Source organism: Protopterus annectens, chromosome 8.part0 (genome assembly GCF_019279795.1).
Source record: "Protopterus annectens isolate FY-2018-M chromosome 8.part0, PAN1.0, whole genome shotgun sequence".
In the NCBI taxonomy this organism is placed as follows: Eukaryota; Metazoa; Chordata; order Ceratodontiformes; family Protopteridae; genus Protopterus; species Protopterus annectens.
In genome coordinates this window covers 1,445,977,748-1,445,990,512 of record NC_056741.1, presented here as the reverse complement: position 1 = coordinate 1,445,990,512, position 12,765 = coordinate 1,445,977,748, and the positions used below count along the sequence as shown (strand labels likewise).

Sequence of the window (12,765 nt, the reverse complement as noted above, 5' to 3'; positions counted from 1 at the left end):
TTCAAATTTTAAGTGCGCTGTACAAATTATAGTAGTAACTCTTGATAGTGGGACAAATAAATGTAAGATATCTTTAATTAGAGATATTTATGGGACACACTGCTGAGACATCATAAAATAGACACTAATAGCAGAGTATGTGTGTTCTAATTTTCTGCAAAAAGAGAGCATTGGTGGCAGAGCTAAGCTGTACAGCTTGTCCACCTCTGAGAAGAAAAAAAGAGTCAGTATTGTGAAATACAAGCATTTGCATTGTAGTTGTATATTAATGTTGCTGTCATTTACAGTTTATGAGGAAGAAAATCAGCTCTGATGCAAAGTATAGTGGGCCTGATTTCAGAAAAGCTTATTCCAAGATTTAAGGGTAGTTGGAGTTGAGTAAGTTAAAGTGGTAGCTTTTACTTCAGAAAAGGTTGAGTTGGAAGTTGCTGAGAACAGTCAGAATTCAGTGATCTCATTGTGTAAAACTTTGAGGCACATAACCAAGCCTGCAGTAGTGAGACACATGGCAGTGCACCCCCTGCCTCTGGTGTAACAAAGTCTTTCAGCACTTGTTGCATACAGAAGAGACATATAGTGGTGCTGTCCTTGCTGTTGTGTGGTTTACAGCCAGAGCTAGACTTCAAAATATAGTTTCCTTTGATTATTACACATTTTTAAAAGTTGTCAGTGTACCAAGCTCCTGCTGATGTGAAAGTCACAGCATAACTCTAGCTTAACGTTATATTTCTGTGGACAGTGGCTCTTAAGAGTGAGAATGGCTGTGTGGCTCTACAAGAGGTCAGCATAACCCATCAAAGGGGTTAATTAACTTTTATGAGGACTACACATGGAGTCCTCTTTCTGAATGGCTGATCAATACAAAACAGTGTAATATCTCAGTAAAAACCTTCCAAAATCTGTTTCACTCCATTTCTGAACTGCATAACTTTATCCTCATTGGACATGGGGCTGTGGTTAAAGTAAGTGTATTAGAAAAATCCACCTTCAGAATACATTCTGTCATGTGACAGTCTCTGGTGCCTACGCTTCAGTCTTCTACCATTACAATGCACATATGGACATCCATCTTTCTTTGTGTATGAACTGGTCATCATCCGTCATTTTTGGAATTCAGTTGTCTTAAAATGAGCATTAGGCCTTCTGATCACTTGTCACCTTGAGCTGGAATGATTCTTATCAGGATTTGAAGTTGTGGGGATACATCACTGTTTTAATTTTGGGAGAATATAGATGGGAAAGGTGTTTGACAGATATAGCAAGGTCGAGGGGAGACAGAGAGCTACACATGGAGCAAAAGTTACTTTATGAGAGATATGATGTTGAAATAAAAATGACTATCAAAGTGAAGTTTAATCGCAGGTCAAGATTACATGCGAGAAGGGGAAAAGAGACAGCAGATTGCACCAGCAGTTTAGCGGAATGAGAAAATATTTATGGGGGTGGAGCTTGGGAGAATGGTAGGAACTGAATTGGTGGAACTGGGGGGTGGGAGATAGTGAGTAGGAAGTAATCTTACTATTTTTGCCATTTAAACTGAGAGGGATTGATGTACTCTTGATAAGATGGGAAGATGCATGGCTTACAGGTAGGACATGGTAAGTATCATACAACAACTGGACAAGTGAAATTCTGGGTTATAGTCAGGGTGTCCCACAGGGCTCTGTCCTGGGCCCATAGTTTAGATTGTATCTTTCAGATCGATCTTTTTCATTTGAGGTGTTATAGTCTGTATGCAGATGGCTTTAAAATGGGTAAACTAATTGCATCTGTTACAGATAGGGCATGTCTGCAAAAGAACTTGACTAAACTGAGGATTTGGGAAGAGGAGAACAATAGTCTTACAAATACATCAAAAACTAAGCGTATGAAACTTGGGAGACATAAATTGATAAGTGAATATTTAATATATTATATTTAATGTAATTTTATATATATATATATATATATATATATATATATATATATATATATATATATATATATATATATATATATATATATCCTGTTTGGTATTAGAAGTTCGAAGTGGGTTCACTTCATTCGAAGTCCAGAGGCCGAACGGCGTAAATGTCGAACCCGACATTGTCGAAGTATGAATCTCACCCCCATCTCGACCCATGTTAAAGCCCATTTCGAGATTTACGGCGAGTCGTATTTCGACAATGTTGGAATTCGACATTGTCGTTTTAGCAGAAGTGGGTCGGTAATTCCATCATTGGATGGAGTCTGGTTTGACCATCTCATGGTAAACCTTTATATACATATAATTATATTAACTAATATATAATATGGTCAATAAAACTGTAGATTCATTTATGGACCTGGGTATATGGGTAGATATAACACTGAGTTTTTCTAATCATAATCAACCAATTGGCTAACGGTAGTTATTAAAGTATAGACTGCATAAAAAGATTTATAAAGGCTTTAAATTTGAAATAATGAAATCATTGTTTGCAGGTTATATTAGATTCAAAGTGGAGTATGGAATAATAATATGGAAACCTTATAAGAAAACAAACATAAGTAAATTGGAAAGAGTACAGTGAAAATATACCAAGGGCATCCATGGATGTGAAAATTTAAGTTGTGAAAAATTAAAACATTTAAGCCTGGGCAGTGTCTCGTATAGATATTTAAGAGGAGAACTTATTCAGATGTGCAGAGCATTTAAAGAGAGTTACCTCTGGGAATGTTTGGGGTTATCAAAGAGTAGTAGAGAATCATGAGGCAACATAGGTATAAGATTATATAGTAATGAAAGCTGTACATATTGGTTTTCTGAGAGATCAGCTAATGCAAAGGAATTGAATACCAAATTATAAAACAGTATAGGAAACTTCTCTGTGTGGAAGATATTCAGTCCATATATCTATAGTTAATCACTGTATGTTAATCAGATCAGACAAAAGTAGTAGAAGTAGCGAACTTAATCTCATCTTAAGTTTGTTTGTGTCTTTCGGCTTTTCCTGGTTAGGGGTCGCCACAGCAGAACTCCGGTCCGCTGATGATTGGTAGTGGATTTTTACGTACCGGGTTACCAGCCCTGACACACAACCTTCAACGAAGGCATGCCCCATTCACGTATGCCTCCACACAGAAGACGCTCTAGCTGAGAATCGAACGGGACAACGTCTTGCTATGAGGTGACAATGCTACCGCAGCACCACCACCGCAGCATCTCGTCTTAAGTAAAATAAATAAAGAAAGAAATAAAAATATAGAATTGTACAGAATTACTAAGTATTCAAAAGTAATCCAAACAAGGCAGGCAGTCTGTTTCCAGTCGAAAATCCTTTATTAAGTACACAGACAAGCAATCCAAGTAAAACAAAAATAGAGTAATAGTTTCCTCACAAGCTTTCTAAATATATATATACTTTTTATCAGGTAAGGGAGTGGTTTATTTAGACCCACTACACTTGTTTAGTGGGTTGTTTTGAGACTTCAGGGATACCACGGAGATTACTTTTTTTTTGTTGAATACCAGATTGTACTGACGCAAGCACTACTTTAGATATTTTTAAAAATAACTTGGACACTTATAATGGGAGTGACTATTTTGGTATATTGATAGGCTAAAAGTGCGTTATTGCCCATGCCTAAAATATTTGTATGCGTGTATGTAGGTATGTATGTATGTATATATGTAGGATGATCCCCCAGAATACCTGATTAACATTTAACACAGCTGCAGAGACAACCAACCATGATGCTGCACTTTTTTGTTGCTAAAGTATCATGTTAGAGTATCTTTGAATCAGTATCACGAGGTGTACACATGGTATACACATCAAAGTAACCTGTCTGAATTAGGCCCGGAATATTTACATTTCATAGTATTTAAATACAGTACTTATTTGAAAAACAGATATATTACAAATATTATCAGTGCCAACTTTAAAATGTATTTCAGACAATTGGATGACCAGCACCTTACCCTGAGTAGTTTGCCTGTGCTAGTAGCCTAAGTTGATTGTGTTATAACAAATGAGCATTTTAAGGAAAATGTATGGTGCACATTCAGAGGGGAATGCAACATGTTTTGAAATTACAACAATTTGGGTGATATAGACATTTCAGGACAGATTTTGATAAGGGAAGGGAAATGGGGAGAAGTTGGAGAGAAGGGAGGAAGAACAAGCAAAGAAAAAAGAGAGGCAGAAGTCTATTCCTGTATCAAAAGCTGTACTCCATTTTGTCCTTTCTCCCTCTTCACCTTGAACTATTTCCCCATCTCTTCCCTCTATTGCTGTCTGAGTTCAGCAAGAGCTACCTTACCATATTTTTGGATACAATATATATGTAGGCTTAAGTCATTGAAGTTAACCGGTATGATATTTGCATGCACTAATCACCATTCAATGATCCCATTTCTTTCAAGAAACTCAAATTAACAATGTTTGTACATGGGAAGGGGCAAACCCTTCAACCTCCCCCTGCATGAGTTGAAACCTCTTATACCTCCTTAATTAGGGTGGACTAGTTGGCTGTTTATATATTGTCATAATTTATGTGCCATATTTCAGTAGTTCTTATTGTCTATTGTATATTATGCAACTAGTTTGGATAACATTTTCTTTTTTATCATATCTTCACTTTTGAGTGGATCTACTCAAATATAATGATTTACTGTTAGAATTACCATCCTAAAGAAGACAGTAAATCTGCTTTTAAGAAACTTACTGTAACATTTGAGCTTTGAGGGGAAGGGAGGTCTGTACAATACTAAAGCTTCTAACCTCAAACTCCCCCATATGTATTCTATATGTAGTGGAAATAACTGTTTTCTTCAATTGCATTAAAAGTTAAGAAGTTTTTAAGTTGGCAGTCAATCTGAGGGTACTTATTAGGAACACTTTTTGTTGACAACAATATTTAATTTTGTTGGTCTTTTGCAAATTTTTTTGTTTCTTATATTTGCTGTTTAACATTATTACATATTACAAAATGGACAAATCTGTGAAAGTAATTCTTCTGGAGAACAAATGTTGCATAACAGGATTTTGTTCACAAGGCAAGCTTCATAGCAAATGAACTACAAAAACTAATGGTCATTCCTAATAAATGTTATAAAAATATGAACATTAACCTACATGTCAGAAACTAACCGATTTTTAATTATTTGAGGCTGTTTACTGGACTTTTGCTGGAGTTGGCATAATGATTAATGTCTTTACCTCACAGATACATGAGACAGGGTTTGAATCTGAGGCTGCTGAGGGGAGACCTATGCATGGCATACAAGTTGTTATCACATCCCATTCTGATGGACCTACTGCATATCCACAAAACAAACAGCACCACAATTTCTCATTCTAAAGACTTAAATTTTGCCTGTGATAAAAAATAGGACCTCCTGAGAAGATGGGTATGTATACCAGAGTGTACACCTTCTCTGGAATAAGCTTCCCAGCCTAACCTAAATCAAGTGTAACTTGGACAACTAGATAGGGAACTAGAAATTCACCTCTGGTTTGACACCTATGTTCTTAAGTTCAAAAATAGCATTCAGGCCTGAATGCCATCAAGGAATGATGATTCCACAAGGCTAGGAAAAATAACAAATCCCCCATCCACTTATCCAGCCTTCTAACCTTAAGTGGTAACCAGTTTGAAAGTAAAGGAATTTTCTTTGTGACAAATTGACCTCTAATAGTAGTTTTATAAACCCTGGTCATGTACATGTAATTGTTGTCTTTATGAGTTTTAATGTTTTTGTTAATCTCTGAATTTAAAGTAACATGTGAAACATCATCTCTGAATACCTTGTATCATAAAAATTAATTTGATTCTAAAATATCTGTAATGAATTGTGTGTAGATTGTCATCTACACCTTTTACATAGTTATAATTTCTAAAAGAAGGAACAGAAAGTAAAATTTATTTTAACTCTTTCTAACTGTCCTTTATTATATGTACAAAAAACATTATTATACTCCAAAATTGGTTTGATATAAATTTTATATAAATTGAGAAATAGTTATTATCACAAAGTGAAATGTTTTTTCAACAATAAGCCTTACTGCCTCATTGCTTTAATAGCAACAGCAGATTCATGCTTGGTAAAAGACCAATTTGCCATTACAGTAAATCTGAAATCTTTATATTCTTTAACTATATTTAACATATCATTTAGTAAAAAATTGGATCAGTTATGATGTTTTAATGCATAATATTGCATTTGCTGGTGCTAAATATAAAACCAAACTCTAGCCCAATTTGATAATATAAACAAGTAATTGTTAATCTCATTATAATCATTATTACATCCTCTTAAAACTGGAATAGTCAAAAAAACAATGTTAAATAATACTGATCCTATAACAGATTCCTGTGGAACACCTGAAGCTGTATTCAACGGAGTAGAATTTTCACCATTGCTAGTCACATATTGTTTCCTATCAGAAAGCCATACAGTAATCCAGTTAATAATATATGGATTAAAATTATATCTAAACAAAACATCAAAAACTGTTTGTGGTAAAATGTCTAAAGTTTTGGTTAAACTCAGGAATATAACAGCAGTCATACCATTATCCATTACTGAAGTAACCCGGTCATGGAATTCTAGTAAGTTAGCCAACGAAAAAACATGTTGATTTATATCATATAAATTATTCTTTTATATATTTCTTTGTTTAGCAACTCCATCATACCTATTTCAAAGTACTTCTCAAACACAGTAGTTATTAATGTCAGATTCCCTTCTTTTTTTGTGTAATGAAATAACTTTGAATACTTTCTTAGCCAAGGGAATTGTCCCACTGAGAAGTATAGAGTTAAGTATACTCATTAAAAGAGAGCTTACATTTCCCTTAATTGTTTTTAAGAGGACAGCATGGATTTTGTCAGGACCAATAGAAGTCTTTGATACTTTTGTAATGCATTATCAGCATTACTTGTGGAAATTAAAGGACAGTTATTAGCATCAACAATCAACTTTTTGCCTTATTCAAAAGTATTGCTATGAATATTTGAGATATGTTTATTAAACCCATTCGATAATCTGAAATGATTAGTAACCAAATTTTCGGTCAGTCTTCTCAAAAAACAGACTAATTTCAAAACAGGACTTCCTTAACTTTATTTTATTCTTCAGTTATTTTGTAATTTCATTTAATTTTCTTTTAGTAACCCTAGTAGGAAACTTATAATATATTCTAAACATTTTTTTTTCTTTCCATATGATCTAATAAGTTATTTGTTCCACCAGTAAGGATATTTTTATTAAAATTTCATTTTCTGTCTTTAGTGTCTTCAACAGCATGGGTTCATGTCAGTGACTTGAAGGTGGCTTTGATGAACACAAACTGAAACAATCTTCAGTGAACATTGAAACAATTTATTTTTGCAGGGGGAGGGGGGACAAGCTCCCTTTACACCCCCAGGTGAGGGACACCTCCCACACCCCCAGAGTTATATATACCAACTCTACATTTTGGCGAATTGGCTTCAGTTCCTTTGTGTTCGTTGAAATCGCCTTCGATGGACTGACATACTTCCCAGCAGCATTAGGTAATCCATACTGTAAAGTATTATAGCCACCATCTTTATTCATAAATAATTCACTCTATTTAATTTCAGTTATGTTCTTAATAGTCTTGTTATACTCAATTTACCCCATAATTAAACTTAGTGGATTTCTTAATGTATTTGATACTAATAATTATATAAAATTTTAGGGAATTATGCTCAGGCATACCTAATGGCATGTCTATAGTAATAGTAGAAATTAATTTCATCATTTGTTATTATCATATCTAATATCTTGTCCTTCCTTATATTACATTTGACCATTTGAGTCGTATCATACAAGGCTAAAATTAAAAAAAAAAAACTGTTAGAATAGGTATTACTGGAAGTCTCTAATGAACACAGGCAGCCTGTAAATGTTTCAAATGCCAAGCCCATGCTTACACTGTCAAGAGTATCAGAACTTGTCTGACATTTGGTATGTATGGCTTGGCTTAAAAAGACTCCAGTGGTCCTTAGCCTTGTACATACCTGTGAACCTGTATACATACAATCAACCATAAAATCTACAAATACACTGTTAAATTAATTTTACTCATAGAACCAAGTTTATCTTAACATAACTGTTTTGAAATAAAATTTTCTGTATGAAAATTCAAACCTTTAAAGGCTGTTGGACTATCTTATGTCAAAAATTGAAAAAGTAATGATAAAAATTACAGTAATCTGCTGCATTATCTAATAAAAGGTCCGTTTTCTAAGTACAGTGATGTCCTCCATGGAGTAAGTGCTGCAGGGAAATCAGTCCTTACCAGCTTTTCTGGTTCATGTTTGGAAGACAAAAAGTATTTTAAATGTTTGCCACAGATTTTTTTTGTTACTAAGACTGGATTCAGTTTTTACTTACTGACTTGTTTATTTTCGAAATTTATAATACAGAATCTTTCTAGGCATTGCAGCAGTTCGGTTATTAAATTGTCTTAGACTGAAATATTTTGTTGTCAAGATTTTGGTTTTTTTCATCATAATAAAGAGATACCTTCATTCTAAAGAGCAAATATTTACTGTCTTACTTAGTACAGTTTTTGATTTCTTATTCCAAAAAAGAGAACTGTGTTATTTACAGCAAATTACATGTTGTGCTTAGTTCTAGCATTCCTTCCTTTGCACAATTTTTTCTCTGTTCTGTACATTAGCTTCTACCCTGTTTTAGAGTAATGCTTTTCTTTTGTGTTGTGGATAAAGAAAAGTATTATTCTTTACAAAAACAAACTTCTGGTTAATTTTACTTTACATAGTTTTATTCCTATTAGGGGTAAGGAAAGGCTCTTTCTTGAGAGACTTGTGGCTTTAGGTAATTATGCACATTTACAGTATTTGGTTGGACTAGAGCCACTTGTAGTTAACATTATCATTGCAACAGTAAAACTGAATTGTAACTTGTTGGAATGTAATGATTTCTATGATTTCTTCTGCTTTTTTTCTTTATATATTATGTTTTTATATTGTATGCAGTAGTTAATGTTTGATCTTTTTCCTTGTATTGTATGACTTCCTGTAAGATTTGTTAACTGTGGAACTTGTATCCCTGGGTATCTACTGAAAGGGGTCCTATCATGGCCCGGTTGGACTTTCCTGGTAAACAAATGCTAATAAATACATAAAAATACTGTACAGAGCTTACTTATATGCTAAAGCAGGCAGTGCGATCCTGCATTATATTTATCTTGCATTGCTCCACATTCATGTAAGTTCTTCAAAGCAGAATTCTTACAGGGGAGAGAGTCGTCCCTGTCATAGGAAAATAGGTGTGCTTGTCAGATTAAGATGAATAGCAGTACTTTGTGTTACATCACAGAGTCCACAAAATGTTTACAACAAATTACAGTAGTTTGCCAGTTTTAGTTAATGTGTGCAGTCATATCATTTAGGATTCAGGCGCACGTGTTTCAGTAAAATGAAATGGAGAGACTTATTTCTGAGAGGTTCATTGGAGAGACTTATTTCTGTGAGGTACATCAGTCTCGTAGTTAATTATCAGAAGTGGCAGAGGTCCTCAGGGGGAACGTTAAGTATTAAATTTGAAGACCTGTTTTGTATGGACTGTACTACTGCATAAATTCTCCAAAGTGGGAGAGGGTTATCATCATTACTTCTGAGCTGTGAAGGTTCAGGGGTAATGATATCTAGTAAGGAGGTGTAATGGGTTTCACCCTCCCCAGGGGAAAAATACTGCAAGTTGAGTTTTGAAGCCATTTACTAAGGTCAAGTTCTAGGAGATGTCAATATGGAATGGGCAAAACTATCTACTGACTCTCCCTTACATAGTATTCATCTTCATGGTTTCCACCAACTCATTTCTACACCGACTCGCTTCCACAAAACCTCAGCCTCCAGCTCCATAATAGACTGGATTCTCACAAACACCCCCCATCACTACCACCAGCCCTCAACCTTATCAGACTTCCTTAGCGACCATCTCCCTACCTCCATTCTAAGATACAACTTTCACACACTTAAACCTCACCTTTTCAAATATTGTAGAAAACTATCTACATTTAATCCTTCACAGTTTAACTCTTTACTACAAAACATAGACTGGTCCATCCTTAAACAACTCCCTCTAAATGAGTCTGTTAACACTTTTAACAGCATTTTCCTAAATACTCTGGACTCCCTAGCTCCCTCTAGGAAGATTCGAGTGAAATCCAATCATGCTCCCTGGCTTTCAAAAGGAACAAAGTCTATCATGAAACAAAGAGACAGTGTCTGGAAAGCCTGGAGCAAATCTAAACAAACACCTCTTCTACTCAAATACAAACAACTACATAATCTTGCTAAAAAACAGACAATAATTGACAAGAAGTCATTCTATAGTTCTGGCCAAAACAGTCATAATCTAAACCCTCGTAAATTTTGGACAACACTCAACAGCATCCTCTACCCTGGTAGTCCCTCTAACCCCTCACCCTACCCAAACACAACTCCTGAGGAAACAGCTACCCTACTTAATTCACATTTTTCTCCTCCATCCAAAATCTCCTACCCTCTCAACCTACCTTTTCCTCTTTACCTGATCCCTCACCCACCCCCAACACTACATCCTTTTACTTCAAGCCTGTTCCCATCTCCTACATCAAATCTCTACTGCTCAAACTCAAACCCTGCTCACCCTCCACTGACAAACTACCCTCTACCTACCTCAAACTTGCTGCTGACTCCATCACCTACCCAGTTACAATATTAATAAATAGATCTATACTAGAATCTACTGTTCCTACCCTTTGGAATCCTTCTCACTATCCTCTCTCTCGAAAGGAGGTAACTCCACTGACCCTTCAAACTATCGACCTATTGCCATACTGTCCCCATTATCTAAGATACTAGAAAAATGTATCCACACCCAGCTTATGGATCACCTTCTCAATCAAAACTTACTCACCCCTACTCAACATGGCTTTCGCCCCTCTCACAGCACAACTACTGCTCTACTGTCCTTCACTCACACCATTGCAGAATCTGTGGACAACAATAAACTTACTTCCTGTCTCTTTCTAGACCTCTCCAAAGCTTTTGATACAGTGTCTCACCCACTACTACTATCTAAACTTACAAACTTTCACCTCTCCACCTCCACCCTCAACTGGTTTGCTAGCTATCTCTCTGAACGCAATCAGTTAAATGGCTCTCTTCTACTTCTCCTTTCTTACCTATCTGCACTGGTGTTCCACAAGGTTCCATCTTGGGTCCCCTCTTATTCAACATCTTCATCAATGATCTCTTCACCTCATGCCATCAGTCATCACTCATACAATATGCAGATGACTCCACAATCATTTCTACAGCCAACAACATCTCTGACCTAAACTCCCTAATGCAAACAGCTCTACTTTCCACTGAACAATGGCTTTCAGAAAATCTACTGATTCTCAATCCTACTAAAACCAAACTCCTACTCTTCCTGCCCCACTCTCTTAATTATCATAAATCATCCTTTTTCATTAAGTCTCGCAATAACACAACTATCCTACCTGTCACCCACACAAAACTCTTAGGAGTCATTATCGATGATGAATTAAAATTCAATCAACACATACAACAATGTATAAAGTAAACACATCAGAAATTAGGTGTATTATACCGAAAAAAAAAATATCTCAGTCCCGAGGCTAGACTCACCCTAGGACAAGCACTTCTCCTCCCCTCACTTCTCTATGCTGCTCCTGTTATAACAAATATCCAAAAAACTACCCTGAATAAACTCCAACAATCCTACCACAAAATAGCCAGATTCATCACCAACTCCCCAAATAACACACACCACTGCATTGCTTTAAAGTCTCTACACTGGCTAGAACTCCCACAACTACTACATCTCTATCAGTTTCACATGCTACACTCTATGCACTTTAAACCATCCAACTGTCCATCTTTATCTCATCTTGTCTCTGTCTACACCCCATCTCGACCTCTCTGAACCTCTAATCAACAATTGCTTGACATTTACCACCCAAATAAGTCAGCAGGTAAGTTACTCTACAAACACTCGGTGGCCATTGCTTGGAACAAACTACCCCTTGACATTCGCTCAATCCCTCACACCCCACTATTTAAAAAGAAACTTAAGACACATCTACTCAATACCAAAATCTGCCCTTGCTATGACCCTACATAGTTGTGTCCTCCCCCCACATTGGAATCACTCAGTCTATCCTGGACATACCTTGAACTCTATCCCCACTACCACAGTTACATAGCATCTGAAAAAAAAAAAAACTTGTGCTGCATCTAACTATGGTTGTTTTCTATTTGTTACTGTAAGACTAGTTTTATTTCTGTTGTTTCCTGTGCTGGTATACTACTGTAATGTTTTTTTATTATTGTAGTCTCTGGAGCTTTTCTCCTCGGGTCTCCACTGAAAATGGGACAAAATCCCAGTTGGACTAACCCGGTTAACAAATGTCAGTAAATAAATAAATAAATAAGTTGCAGTAATGCATTTCACACCTGTGGTCATTGAACAGTTATGCCAGATCCCTTTTGGTGTCCCATTTGCTTTACACACAGAATTTTTCCCCAAACAAAAGTACATTTTAGTTATGGTAAGTACCATTTTGTAGGAATAAAGTTGCTACAAGTATAATTTATAATAATTTATAATAATATGCTTTCCTTCTGCTCCAAAATCATGAATAAGTTGTGATGCAGCATACATTCAAAGGCGCAGAAATAAAATAGGTGACAGATGTTGTTACTCTTAAACAAATCATTACAGAATGTTTATTG

The 12,765-nt window shown here is 35.6% G+C and overlaps 1 protein-coding gene across 1 annotated transcript in view; it reads left to right on the top strand.

Moving 5' to 3' along the window:
* Positions 1-12,765, top strand: part of LOC122809496 — a 396,891-nt gene that overhangs the window by 367,055 nt on the left and 17,071 nt on the right. The gene's annotated exons all lie outside the window — the stretch shown is intronic.